Below are 13,469 nucleotides of genomic sequence, written 5' to 3'. Positions count from 1 at the left end.
TTGACAAAGTTCAAAATATGGTGACGACTACAAACCATGCAGATCTGTGCAAGTGAAGAAGTGATGAAGTGAAGGGAACCACCCCACATACCCCTCCTGAGGACTCTGACAACAGGCCCTCAGAAACAGACTTCTCTCTCCCTGTGGAAAGCGCTAAGTGGCAATTGTAACTAAAGGCAAAGTAATCCATCTCCTCTTACTTCCTGGTTCTTTGGGTGTGCCTCCTGGAACAAGTGACAGGAATTTCCCAGGATGCAGTGGTGAGCAATAGAAAAAAGTACCGCTCCAAGCCCTACAAAACTCTGCTGTGCTCCCGCCCTGTTGCACTGACAGGTGCAGACTCTGCGCTGATCCGTAGAAAGAAGAAATTATCCTGGACTGCCGCAATCTGATAGGGGATTTATTTAAACAAAATAAACAAAGGATAAAATCTAAAACTGTATGACATCCAAAAATGTGTGCAACACTGCAATCAATGATGGGAAGTGGACTCAGGGGACAAAAAGGCTAACATGTTTTGCATCATAAATAGATGCTTACTCATAGCTGGGTTGTGTGAGGATCTGAAAGGATTTAAATAGAAAACTGTGAACGCATCCAAACCAATTAAAACTGGTCGGGACAGCATTAGAAAATTAGATACCTGATTGAAACTGACACAACCCATGATCAGAACAGCATCTGCACAATCAAAACCACCCACATGTATGTGACATTCTAACCTAAAACACATCTTATGATATAGACTTTATAAATATATGTGTAAAACATACAAAAAATGCAATGAATAAATGAATATCCTGCAAAAATAAAGTGATATTGAATAAATGTGAATAAAATGAAATGTCCCCTGTGTGCACTTCCCATCATTGATTGCAGTGTTGCACTAATTTTTGGATGTCATACAGTTTTGGATTTTATCCTTTGTTTATTTAGTTTAAATAAATCGCCTATCAGAGTGCGGCAGTCCAGGATTTCTTCTTTCTACGATGCAGTGGTGAGGCCAGGGTTACATCATCAGTGCCTCACTCAACCAGGAAGTGGAAAAAATTGTTGACACAACCCTTCTACGTCTATTTGGGATTCCCTGGACCATCATTTCTATGAGACAACCCACTAGGAAGTAACCTTTCCCTGAGATTCTATCCTGCTGGTGTTTTGTCATCTCTGGCACAGCATCCTGAAGTCCATAGGATCGCCCAAATTACATTGTGGTTCTTTTTGACCTATTGAACATAAGTTCGGTTCTCTAGGGTCCATACATTCTGGTAAGCCTTTTACCTGTGGGGTAGTTCCCTTCACTTCATTACTTCTTCACTTGCACAGATCTGCATGGTTTGAAGTCGTCACCATATTTTGAACTTTGTTAACACCAAAGTTTGATCACTCCAAGGACAGATGGTCTTTGCATTTTTGCACCTGTTTTGAATTAACTGTATATAGACTTTGATAGTGGGCTTATGGGGACATTTCTATTTATATTGTTCACTATCAATATTTGAGCACTTTATTTATCAAGTTTTTACGTATTTATTCATTTTTCACGTATTTATTTATTTATTTATATATTTTGATTAGCGCTACACTTTTTTTGTTTCCACATTGTTGCAATTTGTCTACTTGGTGTGTCAGCAGCGTGGAATTATTCTGTATACCAGTCAAGTGTAGAAGGAATGCTGTTCTAATGTCTTCATCTAATTCCAGTAACCCTGTATAATCGGGCAGGACCAGATCTGTAAAGGCAAGCTTTAGGCTAAGGCATACATGGTTACTAGTGTAGTCTTGTGCTTGGCTAAGAAGAGAGTGAAAGAAACACTGGCTGCATCTGCCTTCTGTAGCTGCTGCCCTATGGTGCTGAACTGGTTAATAGCTATTTCAGCTAAAGGAGGATGCTGCTGAGCAGGATTAATTCAATAGACTGAGTTAGGTAGCACTGCACCATGAGAACTGTAGTCCAAAGGAAGGAGCTTTTTAACTGCATTTCCCAGAGGGTGATTGCCAGGAGGCAGCAAAGAGATGTATTTTCTCAATTTGTACAGGACACAGCCTCCTCTTGCCATGAGGGAGACCAGAGAGTACTATTGCTGCATATTGGTGGCCTGAGAGTAGGGAATCTTTATGTTTGAGTCGAACATGAGTTTGACCCGAACAGCGAACAATTTGGGGTGTTTGCAGCAAATTCGAAAAGCCGTGGAACACCCTTTAAAAGTCTATGGGAGAAATCTAAAGTGCTAATTTTAAAGGTTAATATGCAAGTAATTGTCATAAAAAGTGTTTGGGGACCCAGGTCCTGCCCCAGGGGACATGTATCAATGCAAAAAAAGTTTTAAAAACTGCAGTTTTTTGGGAGCATTTTAATAATGCTTAAAGTAAAACAATACAAGTGAAATATTCCTTTAAATTTACCTGGGGTGTGTGTATAGTATGCCTGTAAAGTAGCGCATGTTTCCCGTGTTTAGAACTGTCCCTGCATAAAATGTAATTTCTAATGGAAAAAAAGTAATTTAAAACTACTGGTACTTGCGGCTATTCATGAATTGTCGAGTCCCGGCAATACAGATCAAAGTGGAAAGAAAAAAAGTTGCGCTAAACCTTATAAACAATTTTGATGTGAACAAATATAAAACAAACGTGAACTATAATGATCAGCTGAAAAATAGCATATGACAATCTTATGTGTCTGTGTATCTGTATGTGTTAATAATGAAAAAAAACATGTGAGACATTACATAAAACCTTCAGCAAAAGTCCATAAAAATAATTAAAAAATTGGATCACATCTGTGACCGCATAAGGAAATTAAGATAGGATGCTCCTTCACCAGTGAAGAAAAAAGAGTCATTAGACTGTGTAATCAGAGGAATCACCAATACAGAGTGACAACCAATCAGCTGAAATCCTCCACCGACAAAGCATATGAATCTGCTTACCAGATCCCGGCGGTCCCTTGATTATAGGGGACCCCAGGTAGCATGAAGATGTAAAGGATTGCGGAGCCAAAAGCTGGATGGAAGCACCCTCACTGGTCAGGTCTGTGTTTTATTAAAGCCCCACTTCAGGACCCCCACACTCTGTAGGTTAAAGGCTTGCAATAAGGAATTCTGATATCAGTACATAAAATACAGGATCAACAGTTCTGCCTTGGTTGTCAGGATGCAAAAGGTCTGCCCACATCTTCACTGGTGAAGGAGCATCCTGTCTTAATTTCCTATTGCGGTCACAGATGTGATCCAATTTTAATATTATTTTCATGGACTTTTGCTGAAGGTTTTATGTAATGTCTCACATGTTTTTTTCATTATTAACACATGAAGATTGTCATATGCTATTTTTCAGCTGATCATTATAGTTCACGTTTGTTTTATATTTGTTCACATCAAAATTGTTTATAAGGTTTAGCGCAACTTTTTTTCTTTCCACATTCTTACCACTGTTTAATGTTACACAGTAAGGGCTGGATTCACGTAGATCCGCTCATTTTTACGGTGGCGTATCGTATTTACGCTACGCCGCCGTAAGTTAGAGAGGCAAGTGCTGTATTCACAAAGCACTTGCCTCCTAACTTACGGCAGCGTAGCGTAAATGGGGCCGGCGTAAGCGCGCCTAATTAAAATGAGGATGAGGGGGCGTGTTTTATGTTAATGATTGGTGACCCGACGTGATTGACGTTTTTTACGAATGGCGCATGCGCCGTCCGTGTACATATCCCAGTGTGCATTGCTCCAAAGTACGCCGCAAGGACGTATTGGTTTCGACGTGAATGTAAATTACGTCCAGCCCCATTCACGGACGACTTACGCAAACGACGTAAAATTTTCAAATTTCGACGCGGGAACGCCGGCCATACTTAACATTGGCTACGCAACCTAGGGGGCAGCTTTATCTTTACGCGGTGTATCTCTTACGGAAATGGCGTATCCTTACTGTGACGGCCAAGCGTACGTTCGCAAATCGGCGTATCTAGTTTACATATTCTACACCGAAATCAACGGAAGCGCCACCTAGCGGCCAGCGGAAAAATTGCACCCTAAGATACGAAGGTGCAACCCGAAAAAACAGCAGTTTTTAAAACTTTTTTGCATTGATACATGTCCCCTGGGGCAGGACCCAGGTCCCCAAACACTTTTTATGACAAAAACTTGCACATTAACCTTTAAAATGAGCACTTTTGATTTTTCATGTTCATGTCCCATAGACTTTAACGGTGTTCATGTGTTTGAACAATTTTTTGGCTGTTCGCATGTTCTGGTGCGAACTGAACAGGGGGGGTGTTCGGCTCATCCCTACCTGAGAGGGATCCAGAGTGCTACATTTGGGGGGTGCTGACAGCCAGAGTAATTTGGTTTCAGAACAGAGAGTGGACTAATTGCTGTGTGTGGCCAGATAGTGAGCTATAATATCACTAGGACTGATGAACTGCTGTTGTGGTAATTCCCTATCTGCTGCCAGAGAAACTGAGCTCTTTAGGAACTGACCAGACAGCCATCTAGTAACCATATTGCTGCCTGCAGGCTTAACTGGAACCATTCTCATGTGCATCAATGGTACCATTTGGCCAGAATGCTAGCTGGCTGAAGTGTTAGGACTGCTCCTTTACAGCTGTTACACAGAAACCTTTACCTATTGCTTAAAGTGGTTCTAAAGGCTGAAGGTAAATAACCTTCTTTGTGCAGTGCCCCCAGCTCCCCACCCCCCAACCCTTATCTGAGTTCACTCTGATCCAGCGATGTTCACGATAGCTTCAGCTGTATGGGAACTCTTCCTCCTCATTGGCTGAGACAGCAGCAGAAGCCCATTGTCTCCGACTGCTGTCAATCACAGCCAGTGAGCAAATAATGGAGACAGCGGGGGGGGGGGGGACACATAGAGCAGTGGCTCAGGAGCAAGTGCGCAGTGGTGCTCCCAGGAAAAAAGTTTTTCTCCAGGGGTACTGCTCAAGGCGGAGGAGTCGGAAGTGCCAGTGGGGGTCCAGTCAAAAGGATCGGAGCTGCTCTGTGTAAAAGAAGATGGAACAAGTAAACTACAGCTTTTATGCCTTTTTGGAAATGCCACTATCTCTAAAGGACAGAGCAGGCAGATTTAATTTCAAATAATTAAAGTAGACTGTATATCTGTGAAGATAGTATATAAATATTGTACAGATTTCAGACAGAGAATCTCATCATTATAAATGGGAGGTCAGTTTGGAGATAGTCAGCTCATTTTAGCTTGAAATTGTGAAGGAAATTGTACTTAGATGCACACTGATAAAGGAAATTGTACACATTTTTAGAATATAATCTAATCCTTTTTGAGATATGGAGGCAGAGAGTCCTTTTATTTTAGCCAGCAAAAAAATCATGTATTTTTTAGGACACATTAAATAACTATTTCACAGATTCATTATACTATTTCTTATTTAAAAGAATGCAATTTAGGACACAGGTAGATGTTATAATTCAGCCAGCAAATAATTCTTAGCAAAATGTATTTGATAGGGAAATTCCATGGGACAAAGAAGAAAAATGTTTTAAGGAATTCTCTGCACATATTTTAAAGGACATTTTATAGGCCAGAATTTCAGAGGTAAAGCCTGGATGTTTTTTGTAAAAAATCACTGTTAGGCCCCATACTCACGACCAAACATGTCTGCTGAAACTGGTCCGCGGACCAGTTTCAGCGGACATGTTCGTTCGTGTGTAGGCAGTAACGGACAGGATTCCAGCAAACATTCGTCGGCCAGACCGTTTTCCAACGAACAACTGTTTCCTGGTCTTGCTTTAAAACAGTCTGCTGGAATCGTGTCCGTCAGACATGTTCGGTCGTCTGTACACAAAAGCAGCGTACAAAAACCCCGCGCATGCTCAGTCCAAATGAGGAGACGGGAGCGCTCGTTCAGGTAAAACTCGCGTTTGTTTGGGATATGGCACATTCGTCATTAGAAACCTTTTATTCTAGCAAGAGAACAATGTCTTAAAAAGGCGCACTAAACCACATTTTCTTGCCTCGTTTTATTAATTCTTCTCTTGCTAGAATAACCCCGTTCTCTTGCTGATGCAATTTCAATAGAGTTGTCCCATACTGAAATGTCACATTTCTTGCTTGTGATGTAATCCTTTAATAATGTTTTCTATGCCAGACGTGTGTTTTGGTTGGTGGTCCTCCATAATTTATAGTAGTCATTTTTGTAAAGGAATGTGCATCTTTTTTTGTTTTTTGTTGTTTCTAGTTATGTCACCATTTAGTTTAATATTTTTTAACATGTTTTTTTATTTGTAATTTTTTTTTTTTGGTGTTTCATTTGAGAATATTAAACCATGTTGGCACACCAAATGTCCCCCCCCCCCCACCAAGGAGTGTGTCCTTTGTAAATGACCCATTGTATATTTATTAAAGGTTTGCTGCCTAATAATCCCCACAGTATAACAAACAATAGACATGTTTTCAAATGAAAGCAAAAAGCCTTTTATTTAGGCAAATGTCATCACAAAAAAAAAACAGAACGGCAGCACTAGAATAGATAGCAAACTATATGCAAACTTGCATTTCCAACATGGTGAAGGATAAACTTCCAAGCCTCAGGAGCCAAACCCAAAAATATGAAGCAGCAGCACAGAAACAAAGGAACCCAAACTGTGGTAGTCCAAACAATATGTCCTTTATGTGGAAGGAAATGGAAGGCAGAGAATCAACGTTTCCTCCTCTTTCCAGCCTTCCCTCCAGGCAGCCTTCCAGCGGATCTAACACGGGGTCTTGCAGGTGGGGTCGATGTGGCAGCAGGAGGATGGTGTTCCGCAAGCCGGGCCGGGTCACATAGCCCAGTGTCTGGGGTCAGCAGGCCCTTCTGCATCCACCAAAGGACCTGGTTCATCAGGGCCTTTGCCAGTCTTCTCTGGTCCTCCTCCCCTTCATTCAAATCGTGGGCCAATGAGGCACTGAAGGCCTCTGTGGGGTTGAGGGGGGCCCTCATGATGGCGCTTGCCTCCTGTATCATGCGGAGGCTTGCCTCCTCCACAGGCCTCAACTGCCTCCTTCGGCCTGATGGCCTCACCTGGGGGGGAGAAGACTGGCTGGTGGTGGTTCTCCTGGCCGGGGGGACCTGCTGCAGGCCACTGGGCCCAGCCTCCTCCTGGCTGCCACTGACCCCGGCCTCCTCCTGGCTGCCACTGACCCCGGCCTCCTCCTGGCTGCCACTGACCCCGGCCTCCTCCTGGCTGACAGACACGTGAGGATCTGCCACCTCCTGGCTGATCTCTTCTTCCTGTGTGCAAAAAAAAGGACATTTTTTACAATTTCGCAAAATAAAACCACACTCATTTTCATGCTTTTCGTTTAGTATTTTCTGTTCATTATTACTTGAATACACTCTACTTCTGACCCCTGCAGTTGTCATCCCTGACACCTATTTGTCTGTACACCTTTTTTTTTTGCTTTTTCCCAGCTTGACTTTTCTTTTACAATATCAAATCATTAATCCACCAAGAATTATTTACGCCAGAAATATAGAGGAAACTACTATACCTCCTCATCGAAGGGTGGCAGATCTGCATCTCTGTCAGCCAGGCCCTCTTCCTCCGACTCTGCAGGGCTGTGGTCATCTGGGGAATGTCCGCTGGAAGGTAGCATGGAGGAAAGGTTGGAAGAAAGACTCGACATCGTTTTCCTGCCTTCCATTTCGTCCCGCAAAAAAGCCATCTGTTTATAATACCACAGTTTGGGTTCCTTTGCTTGTGTTGCTGCTGCTCCCGATTTTTTGCTTTTATTAGCTTTGTATGCTCTCCTGTATGTGCTTCTGAGGTTGGCAAGTTTATCCTTCACCATGTTGGCAGTGCATCCTGGCACCCATGTTTGCATATAGTTTGCTAGCTCTTCTAGTGCTGCCGCTCGTACATCTTTATTACAATATAACGAGTGCTTGGAATTCCACAGGATGGGCGTCTCCTGATATTTTTGGAGTAAGGCCTCTATAGCTTCCTTTGTTTGTAGGAGGTCCATTTCACTTTTTGAAAAATGATATTTCTTTTGGAGTCTAGATTTGCAAAACATAAACCAAAGAAAAATAAATATTCAAAAGGATCAGCGTTGACCTTGATATAATATGTGTCTTCAAATTTATAACCTATATCTAATTACAAACACAGTCTATCTTGTTTAAACAATGATTGGCAGCTCGGCCGCATTGGTTGTACCAAACATTGATTTGCTAGATGCAGAGCCATTGTTAACATTGCAGTAAATATTTTGAATATACAAAAATAAACAATGCTTACAAATGACAGTATTCATCTAGGCACTCTTTCATGTGTAAATCTCATGCCCCTGACAATGGATGACATAAAAGACACTTCCTAATGACCTCTGTACAACCAACACTTGAACAATACTTTGCCTGATCTGAATACACCATTCAAAAACTTGTCAATGTGGTACAGCATTGTTCACATCTCTATTTTGTGAGTTGTCCAAAAGCATTTGGATACCAAAATAACATTGTGGTACCCCATAGACAGAATAGCTTAAAAAGGGTGCAACCAACAGCCCAAACCCCCATCCCATGTGTCTACATTTTCCAGGCCTCTGCTGATCCCATTTTTAATTTCCTTACCTTCCTGTCTCTCGCTCCTCGTTTCTCACGCTCGCCTAATTACCGCGTAAGATGCGTAATCACGGCGTGCACCTTTTAAACACTCCGCGTATTTATTAAACCCCGCCCTCGTCACCTTTGCTAGGCCCCTAATCAATTAGTTTAGGAAATATGGCGTTAACTGTGTATGTTCAGGATGCGATCGAAGATTCTCCGCGTAACCTACGTAAACACGTTGTTTGCATTCTCTACACTCCGCGTATGTATTAAACGCCGCCCTCTTCTCCGCCCATGGCGTAAGAATTCATCTTTTCCACGCCCATAATCTCTGTGGGAAAGGAAAGATGGCGATGTCACACGAGCGGGCACGATGCTCTCATGCCACAAGTGAAGGGACAGAGGCAGGGACGTCCCGATCAAGGCCAAGAAGATACAAAGCCACTAATATGCGGTTCCAGGAAATGGTGGAGTTAGTTTACATCATGCGAAAGAAGGACTATGATGGTGAATTAGGGCCATACAAGACCCCTAACCGCCGAAAGGCACATATTATGGACAAGGTGGCCAGGAGAATGCAGAGGATGTTTGGGATCACCAGGTCCAAGGAACAGCTGAGGAAACGCTGGTCAGACTTAAAATTGAGGGAGCCACATCAGATGAAGAAAATACTTAAAATTCTGCGTAAAAGTAAGTAAATATATATTGGGGTTGGGGGGGGTGGGTGATTGTCTGCAATAATGTGTTGCCATGTATATTTCACCATCTGCCACCTTGGCCTGCTTGTAATTTTAAAGACATGTTGTCATTTATTTTTTATGACATAAATAACTACATATTTACAAATAGTGTTCTTAGTAAACCACGTAACATCACATAGTTTCTCAGAAAGGCTCGGTTATTCCAGGAACAACACACCTGGACATGGCTCACTGGCCAAAAACTTTGTTTGTAAACATTGTGTAAAAGCTAGTTCTAAAAAAAAAAATTAGGAGAATGGGAAAGGCAAACAGGATTCATTCTAAAAACAGTGGTAATAAAGCAGATGTTTTCACATCTGCAATGCAGAGCACCTGTGTCTCCCCAAATCAAAAATGTGTTTTGGTAGGGTCTCCCAGAAATACTGTTTAGGGGGGACATCCATGTGTGTCACTTTGCTAAAAAGGGGCAGGATCAGAGCTTGCCATAGAAGTAATTCCAAAATGTAGGTTTGGTGAAAGATAAAAGTAACTAAATGAAAGCCTCTTCTAAGCAATGTGTGCGATTTATGCTCTCCAATATCTGTGTGCTGATGAGTCTACAATTTTTTATTTTTATTTCAGGGGAAAGAAGTCGCCAGCATTTGGAGGAGGCAGAGAGGGCCAGACAAGGCCAAAATCTTCCATCTCGCCATGTGGAAGGAGAAGAGGATGTGGAAGGAGAAGAGGATGTGGAAGGAGAAGAGGATGTGGAAGGAGAAGAGGATGTGGAAGGAGAAGAGGATGTGGAAGGAGAGGAGGATGTGGAAGGAGAGGAGGAAGGAAGAAAGGAGGAAGGAAGAGAGGAGGAAGAAGTAATTTTGGACTTAGAATTTATAGCAGATGAAGGGCAAGTGGCGGAAGAACAATTTGGCGAATTGAAAGAAGGTGGATTGATGGATGAAGGAGGAGTCCAAGATGATGGGGAAGTGGTGGAAGAAGGAGGAGTGATAGAAGATGATGGGGAGGTGGTGGAAGAAGGAGGAGTGATAGAAGATGTCGAAGAGGTGGAAAGGAGAAGCCCATCAGGTCAGTGTCACCCTAGCTTGATTCAAAAAAACATATGTAGATAGGCCTCCTCGAAAACTAATTTTGGAAATGACCATTTTTTTTTTTTTTAGGGGAGGAGGATGGTGTGTCAATATTTTCACGTGCAAGTGCTGCTATAATTATTCAGCAGGTAATGGAGTGCAGCACTGAAATGCACAATATGCGTGTGAAAGGATGTTTCTCATGGAACAGAATGTAACAAATGTCCTTTTGGAATGCAGCACGGAAATGGACAATATGCGGCAAAGAATGATGGTCATCGAATCTAATTTTAAAAATATTATTGACATGATGGGCCGTGTCAAAGACTGAAACACCCCCCGCCCATCCCCCGCCCCCACAAACATTTTTACTGTTTTAATAATGAATACGCCAAAATTTGAAGATACACACACAGTGTGCCAACATGTGCTATCTGCCATCACAGAATATCTAGTGTCTGTGCTTTGTGGGTCCAACCCCCTCCTCCATCCTCAAGTAGTTGAGAGGAAGGGTTTGCTCCCACAAAACACAGACATTGATCACCCATGATGTCAGATAGCACATGTGGCCATTTGTCTGTTGAACCAATGACATTTGGCGAGTTTGCACTGAATGTGTGTATCTTCAAATTTTGGCGTGTTCCAGTGTGAAAGCACACCATGACTGACTGCTGTTGTGAGTTTTTATATTTTCTAAATTTTATTTTTTTACTTTTTGACCATGTTGTACATTTTTGGATACTATAAAGTTTAGACCATAAAGAATAAACACCAAAAAAAAAAAAAAAAAATTCTAAAAAAAAAAATGTAAGAAATATTGGTTTTGGTGCATAAAAAATATGCCGAGAAAAAAAAATACTAAGGCGGTAAACACCCCACCAAAAATATTCTAGATATATATATATATATATGTAAACAATAAATCGAACTATATTTGATAAACAAAACTGTGAAATTGTTAAAAAATGTATAATCTTCATAATATTTTTTGTTGAATTACCTGAAAAAAATAAAAAAAAAAAAAAATTTTTGTAGACTCCTAAGTACAAAAGCAGGGAGTAATGAAAAAAATATAAAATAATTTTTGGGGTCATGAACAAGCAAAAATTAAAAAAATTGACCTCAAAATTAAAAAATGGAGTTGCTTCTTATTTCTAGACTCAATACCCTGTTTGTAGATGAGTGAATACTGTGCTAAATGTGGTTATTTACTAAAAGTGGAGAAATCAATTATGCAGTAAAATTGAAGAAGTTAGTTAGAGAACCAGGAAGACAGATAAAAAGAGAAAAAGCATTAATGACAAACAACTGTATAAAGTCCAATGGTCTAATTATTTATTATTTGTGAGAATATTCCTTTCTTTGGGGGCCAAATTAGAAAGAAATATGATCTGGCATAGCAATGGCCCCCCGACCCATGAAGTACTCAACATATTTGTCGCGTACCTCACGAGCTGATTGGGGGGCCAAGCCAGCGCGACCAGTGTCCAGCCCGGGAAGGGGATCTGAGGGTAGTCTTGCCTCAGAACCGATGTCGGGTAGGTACGTCTGGGAGTGCCTGCGTAAAAAGTTGTGCAAAATGCAGCAGGCAAATACAACGGTGTCCAATTTATATTCCGCCAGATGTATCGATGTCCTGAACAGGCGGAACCGGTTGGTGAGTATCCCAAAGGCATTCTCGACTACCCTCCGAGCCCTGGCCAACCGAAAATTAAACACACTCCTCTCTGAGGTGAGGGTCCTCTGGGGAAAAGGCCGCATGAGGTGAGGACCAAGCCCGAAAGCCTCGTCCGCTAGGAACACAAACGGAAGTCCTTCCACATTATCTTCATCTGGTGGCAATGCCAGACCACCAGCTTGGAGACGATCATAGAAATCAGTCCGTGCGAACACTCCCCCATCAGACATCCGGCCATTCTTCCCCACGTCCACATATAGAAACTCATACTGTGCCGACACCACCGCCATCAACACAATACTATGATAACCCTTGTAATTATAATAGTAGGACCCCGAGTGGGGTGGGGGCACAATGCGGACGTGTTTCCCATCTATTGTTTCACCGCAGTTCGGAAAATCCCACCGCTGGGCAAATTGGGAAGCCACAGACTGCCATTCCTGTGGTGTGGAGGGTAGCTGTGGGGACAAACAAAAAAAGAGATTTAGTACTTTGGAACAAAAACATCCTACAAGCATCCTTGTGACACTTCAAAGTATTAAAATTGCATTAGAAAAATGTGCATGGAGAATTTGGGAAATGAAATATATAGGGCCACTTCATTAAGAGACTCCACAGCCCTCTGATGGGGACAATAAAAGTTTGAAGGGGGGGGGGGACACAAAAACCAAAAAGTCCTGTTTTAAAAAATGGCAAGGTGGGTTTGTCCCTAGGATAGCATGCTGGACAGGTTAATATTGGGTAAGGGACAAATATGCAGGTAGGCCAAGAATAAAACATGTAAAGCTTATATCAACATGCATAGGGAGAAAAGGGAACGTTAGTTAAACACACAGCATATCTGGGAAATTAAAAATAAAGTTAGTTGGCAACATTATTACAGCCAGGAAACTTACCTTAATATACTCCTCATGCAGAACTTTAATGATGGCAGCACACGTGTCCGGTATGATGACCCCAAGCGCCTGCGGAGAGATGCCTGTCGAGAACTTGAGGTCCTGCAGGCTCCTCCCAGTCGCCAGGTACCGCAACGTGGCAATAAGCCTCTGCTCGGCCGTGATGGCTTGGCGCATCACAGTGTCCTGCCTCGTGATATAGGGGGACAGAAGTTCCAGCAGACTGTTGAATACGGGGTCCGTCATGCGGAGAAAATTCCTAAAGTCATTAGGATTATTCTCCTGGAGTTCCCTAAGCAGAGGCATATGTGAGAACTGGTCACGCTGGCGCAACCAATTCTTGGTCCAGAAACGCCTCTGCCCCCTGTTTCTGGCCAAAGTACTGGAAAAATGAACATATCCAGCAGCCATCCCATAAACAGCACCAACTCGCGAAAATTGACGCTGCTGCTCCATCATGGCTTCAAACCGGCCGGCTGGTCAGTCAAGAACACACTCAAACAGAAAGCACTCGCAAATCCAGCACTACCTGCGACGAACGTGTGACAAACAGATACGAGCGCACAG

Source organism: Rana temporaria, chromosome 1 (genome assembly GCF_905171775.1).
Source record: "Rana temporaria chromosome 1, aRanTem1.1, whole genome shotgun sequence".
NCBI classification, from domain to species: Eukaryota; Metazoa; Chordata; class Amphibia; order Anura; family Ranidae; genus Rana; species Rana temporaria.
Note: the sequence above shows the minus strand (reverse complement) of the source record.